The sequence below is a fragment of the Carassius carassius genome, chromosome 49 (genome assembly GCF_963082965.1).
Source record: "Carassius carassius chromosome 49, fCarCar2.1, whole genome shotgun sequence".
NCBI classification, from domain to species: Eukaryota; Metazoa; Chordata; class Actinopteri; order Cypriniformes; family Cyprinidae; genus Carassius; species Carassius carassius.
Genome location: NC_081803.1, coordinates 10,171,986 through 10,191,846, shown reverse-complemented (window position 1 = coordinate 10,191,846; position 19,861 = coordinate 10,171,986). Strand labels below are relative to the sequence as shown.

The window sequence follows — 19,861 nt, the reverse complement described above, 5'->3', positions numbered from 1 at the left end:
CCGATTAATCGATGGAATTTTTTTGGTAGAATACTCGATTACTAAAATATTCGATAGCTACAGCCCTACTGGTGAGCATGAGCGGTACACAAGCACATTAATGGAGTGGAATACTGAGACGAGGAGAGTGACACATACACGCTGAACCCTGCCGGGCGGGGCGTGCACGTATATAATATTATTATTATTATTATGTAGCCTATTTTCGGCTTTGCAATTTTTTTTTTATTATTATTCTACCAAATATTATAATTAAAGCTCGATACCTTTCATCCGTACATCGATGCTGTACTGTCGCAGAAAATATTGCGATACTATGCTGTATCGATCCCACACCTAGTGGTCAGGAAAATACAAAGGAACAAAATGCTATCGTTCTACAATTCTCCACCATATTTACTGTGCTGTGCCCAAGTTCAGGCAACTCAAATACTTGTGTATACGAGCTGAGACCAGACGTGAAATTTGATAGTAGACACAGCTCACGTACATATTGATAAATTACAAGTTTTGCACTGAAACGACCATATGACCAATTTTCTGTGGTACGTTCATTTCGTAAATGAGGCCCAATGTGTATTATAAATGGGCTTAATCCCAAATAATATTCTGATCACAATGTTAAAAAATCTTTCAATACATGTGACTTTATGTCCTACTATCTGAATACTTATTTTATTGGATTATATATATATTTTTTAGAATGTATTACTTGCATTTGAAAATAATGCCAAGTGATTTGAAATGTTATCATTTCAGTATGTTGAAAAATGAAATTGAATTGTATTTGTTTCTACCTCTAAGCTTCAGCAAAGTTCAACTTGCCGCATGGAGCCAATGTGGTTCTTAAAGACTCTTTTTTTATCTTTTCCGTCTAGTTTAAATAAAAAAATTATAGTTTAACGTTGATACATTGCGAATATAGAAGCATTTGGATATGTGCAGAACGAGACGTGAGCAATAACCTCCAAATACATCCAACACGTGCTCGCTCGTCCTCGTATGCAAGCACTCATGCACCGTCATGATCTAATGCATGATCTAAGGCCTAGCGGAACGCAAAAATTCAAAATCGAACATTTTGCAGAACAGGATCAAACAAAAAAGTACTGGTCATAATACTTGCATAAAATGTTTGATGTGAAAAAAAAAAACGGTTCACTGACTGCACAGCCACAAGCGCCACAGTTAGATTTGGGATAATTTTATTTTTAATGCTACTGTATAGTGTCATTTGAAAACAATGCAAATGCGTTTTCAAATACAACAACGAGCACCACAAAACCATTTAAAGAGGCACAATCAGAGGTCTCCTTGACGGGAAACAGTCAACAAAGTAACATGATCTAAAACGTATGGCGCGCTCTCTTCATTTAATCAAATGATCATAATCACATCTATTCATTTTACAGTCTGCTACTAGCATTTTATTCAGACTAAAACCCCTTTAATTCAGGTGAGAAAGCTTTTTTTCCAAGTGGCTTTTACACACAATAATAATAATAATACCGCTGCAGACGCATTTTGCAGCATTAAGGTTATTAATTGATCGTTAATTTAAACGACGATCGATCATGGAAATTATTGAATAATGACATTCCTAAATACAAATGAGTTGGATGGAAACCTGGCTATTGTCTGCATCAAACCATGCTTCCGAACAAATGTGATTCATGGTTCTGGGCAGCTCCAGGACAGCTGTCTCTCTGAGCACGCTGCTGTCTGTGAGCGGGACGGAGTAACGGAGCCCTCAATCACGCTGCAGTGTTTGTGAGAGCTGCCAACTTCACCCCATTTACAGAGTGAAATTCTCTGACTACCTTTATCTCCCAGGACTGTTTTTGAATCTTCCAAAAGTTTTGGCTTGGGGTCCTTCACAAGCGGCAGCAGCACTTTCCACTGCACCAATAACACCAACCAATGACTTTAAATCGGCGCTACTAAAAACTGATATCGGCCGATATATATATATATATATATATATATATATATATATATATATATATATATATATATATATATATAAATAAAGACAATTATCGGCCCGGTATATCGGCCCACCTCTAGTTACTACATTTCTATTACTTTCCATGTTGAACTTTTTGTTGTTTCTATTTTAATTAACTTTTAAATCCCATTAAAAGCCTAATTTGTACATTTTGAATGAATGATGATGCCTTTATATACAGTCACCGTCATTCACAGACGCTCGCATGTGTTCTGATCATGAGCTGCACGCAGCACAACATTAAATCAGTTAACTGACCATCGACAGCCTTAATCAATTGCATCTCATATCGACAATTAATCGATCATAGATTAATCGTTGACATCCCTAGTCAGGTGTTGTACAAAATAATGTTTAAAATCTCTCATCATATTGTCTTAGGTGGGGACGAGCGTCAAGACATTTCTTGAACAAGTTGGATCTACACAGCCCTTCCACCTCTGTGTTGGAGAAAAGAGGAGTATCATTCAGAAGTTTTACATCATCCTGGACCAGAAGGCCATTCCCTGCATGACTCAGACAGCTGTTTTAGCCTTTGATGAACTCTTTAAGGCTCACTTTGTCTTTGCCGTGTTGTATGATGAGGCCTTGTGCAACTTCTACACGTTCATTCAAACAACAGTGTATGGCATTGATGTGGGCACTGCCAAGGAAAGTCCAAGGGTCAAGGAAATCAGAGTGAGAATTGAAAACGCTGAGGTGTGACTCCCCTCCCTCCCCAGCGTCTTGCTCAAATGTTCTCATGCTTCCTTTGCAAGGTACACCACAGAAGTTGTTCAAGTATGTTTCAGCAGCTGAAGTTTCATCATGGTTTGTACCCAGGGCGTTCATTACGGTTGAAATGTGGCGAACCTGGATGTTCATCTGTGTTTTATACATATTATGGGTTCAAGAAATATATCGTTGGAGTCCACAGAGACTGTGTAGCCTCAGGTACTGCTGAGAATTTTGGCAGTAGCATCAATGTTCCCATTTCTGATGCCCTAAGTGAGGATCCTCTAGTCAATTTTCAGACTCCTGTTGAAAATCGGCAAGTAACTGATATGTGTACAGTAGTGCTATTGTTGCTCAAGTGCAAGCAGCTGGAGTCTCTGAAAGCACTGTTCAATGTTTAGTTGGTTCAATGGAAGAACTTGTAAGTGATGTTCATGCTCAAGCAAGAGACACTGTTCTAAAATGTCTTTCATCAGAGGTACCTGGGCAAACTCTAGACAAAGTTAAACACTGTTTTAACCAGCTAGAAAATCCTTTCTCTTGCCTTAAAACTGAAAAAAAAGAGGCAAGGACACTTTGAGAAAAAATGGAAAATCGTGGAACCAGTGGAATATGTTCTTGGTGTGCATTATGATGTGCGCAAAGATAAAACTACAGGCTTATACAGTCAAGTTCCTGTCAATGACAAATTTATCTATGTGCCCATTTTAGGAACTCTCGAGTCTATGTTTACAAATTCTGAACTTTGCCACTTTTTCCAGCAGGTTAAAAGTAATCAAGATGTTATTTACAAAGACATTAATGATGGTTCTTACTTCAAAAAGCACATGTTATTTGGTCAAAAAGAGCATGCTCTTCAAATACAGTTATATTACGACGATTTCGAAAATTTCGCAAATCCACTTGGATCCAAAAAAGGAATCCACAAACTTGGCTGTGTTTATTTTATTTTAAGAAATTTGCCCCCCCCAAGATCAATTCTGTTTTAAGGAACATCCATCTTGTGGCCCTTTTCCATTCAGAAGACTTGAAAAAATATGGCTTTGAACCAATCTTACAGCCTCTGGTAGAGGATCTAAAAATTCTTGAGTTGAAGGGAATTAATGTTCCCTTCTCAGATACTATGTTACAGGGTTCTGTTATTCAGGTTACTGGTGACAATTTAGCTTTACATGGATTGCTTGGTATGGTTGAGTCGTTCAGTGCAACCTACTGTTGTCGGTTTTGCTTAATTGACAAAACGAAGCTGCAGTCTGTCTTTAGTGAGGATGACCCAGATTTGATCATTCGAACAAAGGAGCTATATTCAGAACATTGCAATGCTCTGGCACAAGATCCCACTCTTGCACCACTGTTTGGCCTTAAGAGAAGTTGTCCACTCAATTCATTACAGTCATTCTTCTGAGAATTATGCTGTTGACATTATGCACGATTTGTTTGAAGGGGTTGTGCAGTATGAGTTAAAACTGCTTTTTCAGTACTTTGTTAAAAACTGCATTTCATTGGACACACTTTCGGAAAGGATTCAGAGCTTCAACTATGGATACAGTGAAAGAAAGAATAGACCAAGTGGAGTTAAAATTGATGATGGCAGCAAGGACCTTGGCCTCAATGCTATTCAGTCATGGTGCCTTCTGCGCAATACCCCCTTAATCTTTGGAGATCTAGTTGACACGGACAATGGTTACTGGAATCTGATACTACTTTTGATTCAGATAGTGAACATTGTAATCTCACCAGTTGTAACACATCATAAAATCATAAACTTTTTAATTCCATATTTCCTGAAAGAAGATTGATTCCAAAGCACCATCTAATGATCCATTATCCTAGATGCATTAGTAAAGTGGGTCCACTTATGCACATGTGGTGCATGAGATACGAAGGGAAGCATAACTTTTTTTAAGAAGGCTGTGAAGAACTTTAAAAACATAACCAAAACACTGGCCAAGAAACATCAACATCAGTTGGCTTTTCATTGGGAAAGTTTTCATTTTAAAAGATTTCGGTTTGGTTCCTTTAATGAAGTCTCTACTTGCACTCTGGAGGGTAATGAGCTTTTAACTGAAACTTGGAATTTACCCACTCTCTCCACTACAACCTGGGTAAAACACTATGGAACTGAATACCAAGTTGGAATGTATGTTTGCTCTGCTGTTGAAAATGAAATGCCTGTTTTTAATAAGATTATCAGTATTACTGTAAAAGATGGGCAAGCTTTTCTTTTGGCCAGTATGTTATTACAGTGTGTTTGATGAGCAGGTGCAAGGATTCTGTGTTGAGGATGCGTGGATGATTTGATATACTATAGACCTTATGACAGGCAGTTTTCATATGACAGTGACAAGAGAACTTACATTGTTCCCTGTTGTGTTTTTGCTTCAGATTGGAATTAATTGCAAATTGTAATTTTTTTTAATGCAGTGAAATGCAGTGTTTGAATGTTAAATGTGGTGTACCTCAATAAAGTTTTTGCAGTATTTTCTGCAAATATGTCCTGCCATTTAATTGTAGAAACCAGTAGAAACAATCAAATATTAATAAAAGCGCTATTAAAATCACCAAAAGTGCCATTATAAATAAGTATTTTGAACACTCATCATTGTTATATTCACATTACACTGGTGTTGATCTTAAAAGGAGAGTGTTAAAATTTAACACTGTAATTGAATACTAACACTGGTGTAGTGCAGAAACAACAATGAATAGTGTTGAATAGGTTAAACAATTAACAATAATGAGTGTTGAATTTACACACAAATGGTGTCAAAAAGTTAACACTATCAAAAGTGTAACATTTACACTCTATAGTGTGGACACATATAGACACTTTGCTGGTGTTAAATTTGACACTGTGGGTGTTCTTTTTACACCACTGATTTTGCTGTGTATTAGATCGTCTTGTCTTATAGTTAGCTGTTGGCTAACTCCACCCAGGCTCTATGAGTAAAATATGTAATGAATGCCATAAAGCAGGTCACACTCTTCTGCCTGCAGGGATTTGAACTTGAAACTTACCGAGGGTGCTTCTCAATATATCCATCCTCATTCTCCCACCTCCATCATATGACCCGGAAACTGATCAAGCTCAGCCATCTTGAAGGACTTCTCAATTTTCTAATTGCACTAAGAGGAAGCGAGGAGGTAATGATTGAGGAGTGAAGAGGCTTCCGGAGGAGTCATGAACGAGGATATACAGGTGTATCCTTTGTGAAAGAGTTTTTCATCTAAAATCCTGAAGCACACATAAATTCTCCTCCCCCTTCACATCTGTTGTAATCATTAATTCATCAACAATTTATACAGTATTTTCACTTTGCAGTTTAAATAATCCATACATGTCATATATTTAAAATATTGCTTTATTCATAATTATTATGAATGTATTAAATAAGAAACTTTAACAACATAAGGGCAGATCCCTCTAGCACAGCTGATGATGCATTGAAGTGGTGATAAACGGAGCAAGGATATATCATTTCATTTGATTCAATTCCTCCATCCTTGCATCTTTTCCTAGCATCAGAAAATGTATATTAATTTAAAAAAAGGATACATGATATATTATTAAATCACAACACCAAAAAAAGACATGCATAATTTTGTTAACTTTGGCAGCCCTAAAATACTAAAAACTATAATACACACAAAAAATTAACTGAAAATGGAAAATGCTGAAAAGAATACTTGAGTGAAAACAAACAAAAAGTAAGTTATAATAAATTCAAAGGACAAAAAATGTATATAAATCAGAATTAAGTATTTTAAAACCACTGACGTCATATGAAAACTCAATACACATATATTATATTGGGATATCTGCACCGGGATACATTGCTTGTGTTTCTTAAATTTAGATTTTTGTAATAGTAAGTTAACCCAAACAACATCAAAGTACATCTTAGTTATCCTCCTGCATTATTTACTTGATCATAGGATTATTTTTTACAATGTGCTGAAGCAGAAAGACTCAAACAAGCCCCCTAGAAAACCTCTAGTGCCTACAGGCTAGAGAATAAGTCTGTGTTGTCAAAGAAACAAAAGATAAAGAAGCTTGTTTAAGAAATCATCATACTATATCTGCCGGATCACAACTTGTACAAAAGCAAAAGAAACAAGTTGAAACACACAATGGGGGAAAAAGACCCCAAAAGGATAAGAACTGCTAACTTGGACTAAGGCAAACCCACTTATGAGAGTTCAGTAATGTTTCTTGCCTTGTAGTTTAATGAAAAAAAAACAAAAAAAACAATAGTAATGCTTAGACCAGATCCTGTAATGCAATAGAGAGAAACGCAGTGAGATAAATACCTGTAAAATCTGGCTTTAGTCTGTGTGTGATACACAAAACTGAGCTTATGCCTCTCACTAATGTGCATTCTGCTTTTAATGAAATGCGATTTTTATTTATTATTTATAGTTTTATTTTTCAAGGGAAATGTCCTTGGGACTTAGCAGCATAATATTGATGATTGTCCTGAACTAAGTAAAAGAGATGCATATTCAGCTGTTCTCACATGCACACAAACGCACACAAATTCTCTGTTGTCTCTTTGATTTTGCTACCAAAATCTATTAAACAGCACATTTGAAGAAGAAGCTGTTTTTTTCCTCTTTTACGTCCTCCCTTCAGGGGCTCTGACAAGAATACAGTGTCTGAGATATTCCTTTTTTTCCTCATTTTAATTCATGGTACCTTACCTGCCCTGTTAAACTAGTTTGAAGCAAATGCAATAGTTCATCCACAAAAGAAGCCTCATGTCTTTTGAGACTCACATTACTTTCATCTGTGAAACACAAAAGGAAATGTTTAGCAGAATGTTCAAGTTGCTCTTTTCTATATGAAGTAATGAGTAAGATTTACAATGAATAAAATCAATTTCAGTCTGTTACACAAAACTACTGAATGACTAGGAATATAAGTTGTAAGACATCTTATGATGCTTTTATGGTGAGTTTTTTTTTTTGGAGTTTGACCATCCCTGGTCATCATTCACTTTCATTGTATGGAAAAGAGCAAATTGACTTTCATGTACTTCAGTTAACAATAACAACATGGAAAATAATGTAGAATTTCTTGGATTCCAAGCACAAATACGTATAATAAATCTAAGATGAATCATAGGTGCTTAAAGGTCCCGTTCTTCGTGATCCCATGTTTTAAACTTTATTTAGTGTGTAATGTTGTTGTTAGAGTATAAATAATATCTGTAAAATTCAGAGGTGGGTAGTAACGAGTTACATTTACTTCGTTACATTTACTTGAGTAATTTTTTGGGGTAACTAATACTTTTCGGAGTATATTTAAAGATGGGTACTTTATACTCTTACTTGAGTAAATTTTTGGGGAAAATCTGTACTTTTACTTCGTTACTGTGGGCGACGCTCCTCTCGTTACTTTATGTTAATGCAATAAATGTTATAAATGCTTCAGTTTATTCCAAACGCGCCGTCTACTTTTCTCTGGACAATGAGCGATGCTCATTCGCGAATGATTCATTCTTTTGAGTCAATTCTGTTCAAAGGCTTGATCAAACCAATTGGCAAACGAGTGAATTGGTTCATGAATCAGTTTGAATGATTCGTTCAGTTCCCTGCCGCACGCGCTGAACATCTGAAGTGGTTCACTCGGAGTTGTAACGTTTAAGAACATCAGCAGCGTTGAAATCGTGGCTGGAACTGCACTGAATTGAAAGCAAATCTGCAAAGGCTATTATTTGCTAGCGATGGAGATCCTTATTAGATGAACACCGCGTGTGCTGTCTACTGTTTAACAGGTAATAACTTGGGCTACATTCGATTACAGTACACCACTGTGACATTAGTTTGTTGTACGTGTGTGGCCTATTTTGTTCCGATGAGTCATCGCTGAAATGCCGGTGCTTCCTTCACTCGCTCACTGACTGGATACCTCTTTCTGGCGAATTCTCTCGTCAGAAACAACAAAGTGCAGATGTGTGTACGAATCTGTAAATAAGATATTGATTTCACAGTGTTGACAGTTTCAGTGATTTTAATGGGAGTTTCTGAGAGTGATTGAAATCTAGACTGTCAGTGAAAATGATCTTTAATAATGTAAATGTTATTTGCTCTCTTTCTGAACAATGAAAGATTAGTAGCAATATTTAAATCACATTAACTTTCAATGTTAAATTCACATTTAATATAAAGTCAGTCGTATTAAAAATATGTTATGGCATGACACCTATATCTGTTACTTAAGTAAACAGACAAGGTTTTGTAATAAATTACATAAATTGGAGTAAAGGCTGATGAAATATATACATTTATACACGCACACATACATTACATACATTTTATCTATATATCTAAATAAAAATAGGCTCAGTATATATGACCCAAAGTAACTAGTAACTAACTACTTGAGTAGATTTTTTATCCGATACTCTTTTACTCTTACTCAAGTAACTATTCAAGACTAGTACTTTTACTTTTACTTGAGTAAATATTTCTAGAAGTACTTTTACTTTTACTTGAGTACAGTTTTTGGGTACTCTACCCACCAAAATTCTAAAGCTCAAAGTTCAATGCCAAGCAAGATGTTTTATTTAACAGAATTCTCCTACAAAAAATGACCCGTTTGGACTACATCCCTCTAGTTCCTGCAGGAATGACGTCACTAAAACAGTTTTTTGACTAACCTCCGCCCACATGAATAAACAAAAAAAGGGGCGTGGTCTTGATGCTCTTGCCCAGAGAAGAGGAAGAGGAGTTGTGTTTGTGTTTGTCGCCATGTCGTCGAAACGCTGTTATTTTCATCTCGGAGTCCAATCACCTTTGCTTGGCCTTCCCAGGGATGCTGTACTTGGAGATCAATGGTTACAATTTATGTTTAACTCGGTTCCCGAAAATTATAATCCACATGTAAAACTATGTGCAGCACATTTTGCTGAGGACAACTTCCTCAATCCCAATCAGTTTAATGCCGGATTCGCACAAAGATTATTCTTGAAAGATGGAGCAGTTCCCTCTTTGTCTGGAGAAGGCGTTGTTTCTGGACCACAACTGGTAAGTATATTTTATTATTTAAGTTGGTGCGTTTAACAGTTTCTGTAACTTAATACACAAAGGGCAACACTGTTTAGCTTTGTGAACTAGATGGTAGGGCTGTGCAAAAAATCGAATGCGATTTTCATGCGCATCTCGTCAGTAAAAACGCTCCTGTGATTATAAGTACATCTCCAGCAGTTTTCAAAACAAATCCTGCCCACTTGCTCAAAACTAGCCAAATCGCGTTTCCAGGATGGCAGCGTGCTCTAAGCTGGTGTCGAATCACAACACAGGATCTGCTGGCACAATCAGAACTCTTTACGTATTTATGAAGGAGGGACTTCATAGAATAAGGAAGTCATCAGCCCGTTTTTATGACAGTGAAAACAGCGGTATACAGATAGGTGAATTGTGTGAAAATTACTATTTTTTTACACGCGAAACATGAACACATGTTAGATTGCACACTGTAAACACAATCAAAGCTTCAAAAAAGCAAGAAAAACGGGACCTTTAAACAGTGTGTTTCTAGTATGTTCAAAATGAATTTTCACTGGCCCAAGACAAAATTGCCTGCATTCTACATTCTGGTCACTATATGACTCCAATCCCCACTTCAATGAAAACTGACTATTTTGCCAATTTTATAATCCTAACATCATTAATTATTTACAAATAATCAGAAGTGAAGTGCATGATGGGATATTGTCTGTCTCACAGCACAGTTCCTGACTAGTTATTTCTATCACAGAAACTACAAATGATAAGCACTTGTTTAATCACATATAAATTTAGGAATGTACAGTATACGCTTGTAAAACTAAAGCACTGTTTAACAGTGACACTTTTTGGTGGCTCCCACGGTCCTCTGAGACTCTAATCAGATTAATTGTGCTCTTATATTCTGTATTTAATCAGTAGTGCTGTAGTTGTCAGTATCACACAATCAGCCTGTTAATCAGTAGCACTGTGATAATTTCACAGCAACGATCCTTCACAATTCAGGCCATTTCTAGCTCTTTCTGACATAATGACATCATTATTCACATGTTTTTTTGTATCAACGAGCTTGCCGCTCAACATTCAAATACTCGGCTAGTGCAGTTGCAGCACTATTCAGAAACCATTAACCTTCCTCAGCTCGACCTGTGTAGCTCTGCTACGGATTAATTTCATGTATGTTACATATGCAGAGGTTATATCATATGTAATATGTGCAGCAGCATTATTTCTTATATGCTCACAGCAGCATGTATGTGGATGTATTGTATTAGAGTAGCAAGTTTCTGTACTTACTTTTGCGCAGCAGCAGCAGCAGCAGCAGCAGCAGAGCAGATCTATTCCACCAAGACCAAGACCATAAAAGCCCTATAGGTCAATGCGGCCAATCCACATGACCACCTTGAACAAGTTGTGAAATCTGCATGGGTAAATCTTTCACCCTCACACTAAATTCCTGATTCCTATTGAAATTATTGCATTTTGCCAGAAAAAAAAAAATATGTGTGTGTGTGTGTGTGTGTGTGTGTGTGTGTGTATATACAGTGTCAAACATGACCTGGCAAGGCTTAAAAACTTATAATAAAGGTAAACTTTCATAAGGATCCAACACTTCAACAAGATGATAATCCAAAATGTACACTAGTTTTCTAGTAATTTCTACCAGTCTACCATTGCTCACCTCTACCTCTGACACATTGTTGGCCAAAAAAGAAGTTCTTAGAGACACAGATTTATTCTGGTTGTTTTAAGTAGTGCATAATAATTCATACTAATAACGCACATCACAGTTTGAAGCAGGCAGTCTAAAATTTATGTGTGTTTGTGTATGTGTGAATCTAGTGGAAATTAAATTCTCTAACGCAGTGTAAATACGTCACTTCTTAAGAGATTCAAAACATTAGAATTCCTCAAGGCTCTGAAACAATTTCAAGACCTTGTTAGGGCTGTGGATTGCATCTTAAATGATTCCTATTATCAGAGGCAATACAACCTCAGTCTTTCCCATTTAAAAAAAAAACATTTCATCTTAGTCACGTCACAAAATGGTAATTACTCTGTACAGTCATCGTTTTGTTGCCACATGTAAAGCATCCAACCACAAACAGGACTTTTAATTAAGGCTTGTGCTTGCATATTTTATTCATCGCTTTTTGAGGACTTCTCAAGTTCTCAACATTGGCTTGACTGTACTTATAAACAATTCAATATTAGCATTTATTTTCATTAATGAGTCGATATTTTCTTCTGTGCACAGTGCAGGGCCTGCTGACTTGATGAACTGACAAAGAACAAAAAGGATGACAGGAATGACATTTCTTGAAGACTTTTTTGAAGTCTTGACAACTTTGGCTAAAATTACTTGCTCTTACACTTTGCACTGTGACTTAGTTTGCCCTCTTCCTGTAGGGGCACAACATACACTCGCAAAATTATGATTCGTCAGTTTCTGTTAATCCCACCCACAATGTTATATTTCTGATGCACATTTGTGAGGTTGAATTTGAAATTGTGAAACAAACATCAAACAGATCAATTCTTTTAAAAGTAAAAGTCTTAGCAATTAATCTGGACCAAACCATCTACAAATGAAACCCGACCGACCACTTGTAGGTGATGGATTTATAGACCCTTACGAAAGGAAAATATATTTACCAATATATTTCTTAAAATATATTGTGATATATTGTAATATATTATTTTCCCTTTTTATTTTCTAATATAATATATATTTGAATACATTGAATAATATATTGATTATACATATATAATATAATATATTGCAAAATATACAAATGATTGACGCTTTCAATATATTGCAATATATTGGAAAAAATAAATATTAAATCCCATTTATAAGAATATATGCCTAATATATGACATGATATTTTCCAATATACTGAAATATATTTTTTGTCTCATAAGGGGCGACTGGAAACTTAGCATCTTATAGGTACAGTCTTTGATCCGCCAAACAAATGCGTCCTTCATGGAAAGAAGCACATAAACATTGTGCTAGATACTCTTCTCCACAACAAACTGCATATTTGTAGCTGCACACATTTCTGTGGTCCTCGATGTGTACTCACCTTTGAATGCAAACTATCAGAGGCATTTATGAAATCATCTGTGAAGCCCCATTGTCTCAACCTGTGGTAATGCTTTACAATAAACTTCCTTTACAATTAAATATATGTTACAGTGTTTATCAATCATTGTTAATGTTAGCTCAGGTGCAAATATCAACAGACATTTTAATAATGTATTAGTACATTTTGATATTAACATTAATGTTAATCAATGCTTTAGAAGTATTGTGTAATAAATCTTTGTTCTTTGAATCTTAGTTTTCATATGCTACACTTTGGCCACACTGTTTTATATTGGCCCACCCACTTAAACATTTCTGGCTATACCCCTTCTCACACATTTACTGCATGCTAGTTCCGTTGTTTTTAGTTACTATTTTTTTTAGTCTGTGATCTAAATGTCACAGAAAGAACATTAAACATCATCACAGAATATTAGTGTTGGGCTTTAAAAAGAGCAGAGATGTCTGATACTATTTATGACGATGTCATCTGGGCTGAGATTGAGGGAATGAAGAGAGAGAGAGTGGAGATGACTGTGGATATCTATGAGAGTGCAGATTATGTGAGAGATCATGACTTCAGGACAGAGACAAACACACAACAACCACTTCAGCACACAGGTAATCACATTCATTTCTTTGATTAAATGTCAAAATTTGCACATTCATTTAACATCATGCCTGCGTTGTTCAGGAAGTGATTCCGTGAAGATCAGAAGCTCCAGAGCAGCTGCTGTGTGTTTTGTGCTGATGTGTGTTCTTCTGCTGACTGCAGTCATAATGCTGTGTGTCCACACAGAAGAGAAAGAACAGCTACTAAACAGGATTAACAACCTCACAGAAGAAAGAGACCAGCTACTAATCACGATCAAAGATTACAAAACAGAGAAATATCTGTTAATGATCCAGAACAACAACCTGACAATTGAAAATAAAGATTTATTATTCAAGCATGATGTTGTAATGAAACAAAAACAGCAGGAGAACAATGACCTGTGGAAAAATCTTCATGAAGTGGGTAATTATGAATACACCACAGCTATACAAACTTTGGGTAAAACCTATAAAGAAGTTATGTAGTTCAGTGTGGATGGGAATAAAGTCCTAATACTTAAACTGCTTATGTTAACAGGTGGATGTTTTTACTATGAGTCCAGTCTTTACATAATTTCCTTGGAGAAGAAGAGCTGGACTGAGAGTAGACAAGACTGTAAGGCTAGAGGAGCAGATCTGATAACCATAAACAACAGCGAGGAACAAGTGAGTGAAAGATACTCTGTGTGTGTGTTTCTGTTTGCGTGTAAGTTTGTGTGTACTTGGTATTCCTTACATCAGGGGGGCCAAATAGTAATACCAGTTATTTTTGTGTGGGGACATTTTATTTGATTATTTTTTGTCCTCTTGAGGAAAACAGCTTATACATCATACATACTGGAGTTCTTTTAAAAAAATGCAGAAAGTTTTGTGTGAGGAGTATGTTTAGGGGTAGGGTTAGGGTAAGCGGATAGAAAATAAAGTTTGTACCATGTAAAAATAATGTCTATGGAAAGTATTCATAAAACACAAAAGCCCAATGTATGTGTGTGTATGCTTCAGATGGATATACAAGTATGTCCATGTGAAGTCAACTGAATTTTGGCATTTTCAGATTACAGTGCAGTTGTTTCCTCTTTTTAGGGTCTTGATACAAAAATGTCTGATGGTACTTTTGCTTGGATTGGTCTGACTGACAGTGATGAAGAGGGCAGATGGAAATGGGTTGATGAAAGCACACTTGACTCTGGGTGAGAAATCAATGGATTGAACTGATTATTATCTAATAAATAATTCTCATATTCAGTACTATATCACACCGAAAGCAGCACTGAACATCTAACTCTTATCTGTATTTTCAGCTTCTGGAGATCTGGAGAACCCAATGGACACAAAGGAGAAAACTGTGTTCTGTCTTATGCATCACAGTGGTATGATTATCCATGTAATGATGCTTTTAAGTGGATCTGTGAGAAGAACATTTTTAAATGAGTAATAATTCAAATTTTTTATGCTGTAAATTATGAAGAGACAAATATTCACTCATTGTCTTATGCAGTAAACCTATATTCAAAACATATTTAGTTGCACTATAATAAATAAATAGATACCCTAAATAAATCTGTTCTGTTAATACACTTCATTTATATTTAATCATTATTTCGTTCTTTGTTTCAATGTGTGTATGTATCTGATGTTGTCCATTACTGTGACTAATATAGAGGAAGTAGGATGCTGTGATCATTTTACATTTAACCCTTTAGCAGATGTTTATGTCAACTGAGGGAAAGCACAAGTCCAATCATTGGGCCTGGGGGATGGGGACACACATTTAAAAAAATATATATTAAATTCAAGACCCTTCAAATAAATTTTAAAGAGCAAGTGTTCGAATAGTTTATGGGTTTTTGGTTACATCTGTGTTACTGATGAGAATATAGAGACACATTCTGAAATTCATGTCTGTAGTTGTCGGAAAGTGACTCTGAAAGATGATCTTTTTTTTATTTCAGCCACTTCCTCCTGTAGCTGCATCAGTATTTCCATCCACTCTGCCTCTCTTTGAGTGGAAACTGATATTTATTTTGTGATGCACTTACTGTGTGGTGCATCACATCTAAGGTGCACTTTATTCACTTTAACTCCTTCACCACATTGCATTCTGAAGATTTGCTATTTCTAACTATTGTAATGTTACCCCAAGACAACCCTACAATTTTAGCAGCATCTGCAGCCTCACAATAGAAAGAACAGACTAATGTTAGCACTAGATTAACGGCTAAATCTGGCTAATATTCACTTCCAAGACATTTCCTATGGCTTTGCTTGTAGAAAAAGCATTTCATCTTAGGGAAAGTTCAATGCTTACTTCTACAGAGACATGACCTGATATCTGCTGGCATCTCCTGCTGATGCTAATATTGCACTAGGACATTATGCAATGCACAAATATGCTGTGCTAGACATGTTACTTTTGAGGAAATGACTCTTAGTGACAGACATGACTTATTAGTTTAATTTCCTCTAAATGTTTTAAATGTTTTCCTTTATGCTGAGCTCACACTGCATGATTTTCAAAGTTCATTTTCAAAGTGATAAGGAAATAACTCCTCCTCAAACTTCCCGCTTGACTGTAGGTCATTGTCACGGTTCATCAATTTGCTGTCTCTTGTCTGTGTTTGTGTTGTTGTGGGTGGAGCCGCCGATCACTGGGCTCATCAGCTCTGCAATCAGGACTAATCAGTAGTGATGCACCGAAATGAAAATTCTGCGCCGAAACCGAAACCAAAGTTGGCTTGTCAACTGGCCGACCTCCGTCAGGGCAACCACTCGGTCAGCGACTATTCTATCGACTTCCGCACCCTGGCTGCCGAGTGCCACTGGAACGAGGAGGCGCAGTGGGACATGTTCCTGCATGGGTTGGCTGACAGCATTCAAAGGGAGATCTTCACCCTGGACCTGCCCAACAAACTGGATGGACTTATTGAGCTGGCTTTGAGGGTGGACGCTCGTCTCAGTCGTCTGGAGGAACTTTCTAGGGCACGTCTGCCCCCAGGGAGCATCGAATGCCCTAAGGCCAGTGGCGGTGATGTGGTCAGCCATGTCTTCGATCCCGAGCCCATGCAGGTGGGTCAAGCTCGGCTTTCCCGGGAGGAGAGAGAGAGACGGAGATCCTGGGGTCTTTGCCTCTACTGCGGCGGAGCGGGACACTACCTGAACAACTGTCCGCTAAAAGACAGTAGCCCGGCAGTAAATAGAGGGCTACTGTCGGGCGGGATCTCCGTAGATAAGGCCTCATCCTCTACTCATCTCCCGGTAAGACTGCTGTGGGTGGCCCGGTCCCACACCTGTCAAGCACTCTTGGACTCTGGAGCAGAGGGTGATTTCATGGACCGGTCACTAGCACTAACTCTTGGAATTCCCATCTTATGGTCAATGCCCTTAACGTTCAGGAGTTCTCCGCTATAACCTTTGCTACCAAGTCCCTCACACTCATCACATCTGGCAATCACTCAGAATCTACATCTTTTCTCCTCTTGGACTCACCCCAGGCTCCTATCGTCCTCGGTCACCCTTGGCTTGTTCACCATAATCCTAGGGTTGACTGGGGACACAATTCTGTTGCTTCATGGAGTACCAAATGCTATGAGTCTTGTCTTGTGTCTGCCTGTTCGTCTGTGTTTTGTTCTGTTTTGCAGAAGGAGGCGGTGAATTTGTCTAATGTGCCCCCAGAGTACCTCGACCTGAAGGAAGTGTGCAGTAAGTCCCCTGCTGTTTTGGATGACATATTGATTTTTTCTTTGTCTCTCCAGGAACACGTTCAACATGTCAGACGAGTTCTTCAGAGGTTGCTAGAGAATGGGCTTTTTGTCAGGGCAGAGTAATGCGCTTTTCAAGCACAGTCTGTTCCTTTCCTAGGGTACATCTTCTCTTCTGAGGGAGAGCGTATGGACCCTGACAAGGTTAAGGCTGTGGTAAATTGGCCAAGTTTGACCTTCTCCATAACTACGTTCAGGTGGTCCGATACAGCTGAAGCTGTATTCGACAAACTCAAATTGTTTCGGCTCCCATCTTAGTCGCCCCTGATCCCTCACGTCAGTTCTTGGTGGAGGTCCACGCATCAGAGGTGGGGGTAGGTGCCGTTCTATCCCAACGTTCGTCCTCAGACGTCAAGATGCACCCTTGCGTGTTTTTGTCCCACCGGTTATCCCCTGCCGAACGTAATTATAGTAACAGAGAGTTGTTGGCCGTCAAGTTAGCGTTGGAGTGGCGTCATTGGTTAGAAGGGTACCTTTTATCGTTTGGACCAATCATAAGAACCTTGAATATATTAAATTTGCTAAAAGACTCAACTCCAGGCTGGCTCGGTGGGCACTTTTTTTCGGACGTTTTGACTTTTCTCTCTCGTACTGCCCCGGGTCCAAGAACATCAAACCTGATGCTTTATCTCGCATATTTGGTCCATCCGAACGCCCAGTTACTCCCGAGTGCATTTTGCCAGAGAAGATAGTTATCTCCACACTCACATGGGTGGTCGAATCGAAGGTAAAGTCGGCCTTGGAAGGGGTAACACCTCTGTCCGGTTGCCCACAGCGTCGATTATTTGTACCGGAAGAGTTACGGTCAGAGGTCATTCGATGGGGTCATTGCTCCAACATTGCTTGTCATCCAGGAGTAAATTGGAGTAGCTGGTTAGTTAAGCATGATTCTGCTGGACATTAATGGCTCGCGACATACACAGTTTTTTTTTGGCTTGCTCAGTTTGTGCCACTGGTAAGATGTCTAACCGACCTCCTGATGGGTTACTTCATCCGCTGTCTGTCCCTTCGAGACCCTGGTCCCACATTGCACTAGATTTTGTCACCGCCCTCCCACCCTCTAATGGCATGACTGTTGTTTTAACCGTTGTGGACCGGTTCTCGATGGCGGCACATTTTATTCCCTTGCCCAAATTACAACCCGAATTCCGGAAAAGTTGGGACGTTTTTTACATTTTAATAAAATGAAAACTAAAGGAATTTCAAATCACATGAGCCAATATTTTATTCACAATAGAACATAGATAATGTAGCAAATGTTTAAACTGAGAAATTGTACACTTTTATCCACTTAATTAGCTCATTTAAAATTTAATGCCTGCTACAGGTCTCAAAAAAGTTGGCACAGGGGCAACAAATGGCTAAAAAAGCAAGCAGTTTTGAAAAGATTCAGCTGGGAGAACATCTAGTGATTAATTAAGTTAATTGATATCAGGTCTGTAACATGATTAGCTATAAAAGCTTTGTCTTAGAGAAGCAGAGTCTCTCAGAAGTAAAGATGGGCAGAGGCTCTCCAATCTGTGAAAGATTGCGTAAAAAAATTGTGGAAAACTTTAAAAACAATGTTCCTCAACGTCAAATTGCAAAGGCTTTGCAAATCTCATCATCTACAGTGCATAACATCATCAAATGATTCAGAGACACTGGAGAAATCTCTGTGCGTAAGGGACAAGGCCGGAGACCTTTATTGGATGCCCGTGGTCTTCGGGCTCTCAGACGACACTGCATCACTCATCGGCATGATTGTGTCAATGACATTACTAAATGGGCCCAGGAATACTTTCAGAAACCACTGTCGGTAAACAATCCGCCGTGCCATCAGCAGATGCCAACTAAAGCTCTATCATGCAAAAAGGAAGCCATATGTGAACATGGTCCAGAAGCGCCGTCGTGTCCTGTGGGCCAAGGCTCATTTAAAATGGACTATTTCAAAGTGGAATAGTGTTTTATGGTCAGGCGAGTCCAAATTTGACATTCTTGTTGGAAATCACGGACGCCGTGTCCTCCGGAGGGAGGAGGGAGACCTTCCAGCATGTTATCAGCGTTCAGTTCAAAAGCCAGCATCTCTGATGGTATGGGGGTGCATAAGTGCATACGGTATGGGCAGCTTGCATGTTTTGGAAGGCTCTGTGAATGCTGAAAGGTATATAAAGGTTTAAGAGCAACATATGCTTCCCTCCAAACAACGTCTATTTCAGGGAAGGCCTTGTTTATTTCAGCAGGACAATGCAAAACCACATACTGCAGCTATAACAACAGCATGGCTTCGTCGTAGAAGAGTCCGAGTGCTAACCTGGCCTGCCTGCAGTCCAGATCTTTCACCTATAGAGAACATTTGGCGCATCATTAAACGAAAAATACGTCAAAGACGACCACAAACTCTTCAGCAGCTGGAAATCTATATAAGGCAAGAATGGGACCAAATTCCAACAGCAAAACTCCAGCAACTCATAGCCTCAATGCCCAGACGTCTTCAAACTGTTTTGAAAAGAAAAGGAGATGCTACACCATGGTAAACATGCCCCGTCCCAACTATTTTGAGACCTGTAGCAGAAATCAAAATTGAAATAAGCTCATTTTGTGCATAAAATTGTAAACTTTCTCAGTTTAAACATTTGCTATGTTGTCTATGTTCTATTGTGAATAAAATATTGGCTCATGTGATTTGAAAGTCTTTTAGTTTTC

General features: G+C 38.1%; 1 pseudogene; it reads left to right on the top strand.

The window, feature by feature from the left end:
- Positions 1-2,518: 2,518 nt before the first annotated feature.
- On the top strand, positions 2,519-14,849 carry LOC132132351 (C-type lectin domain family 12 member B-like; annotated as a pseudogene).
- The last annotated feature ends 5,012 nt before the right edge of the window (positions 14,850-19,861 follow it).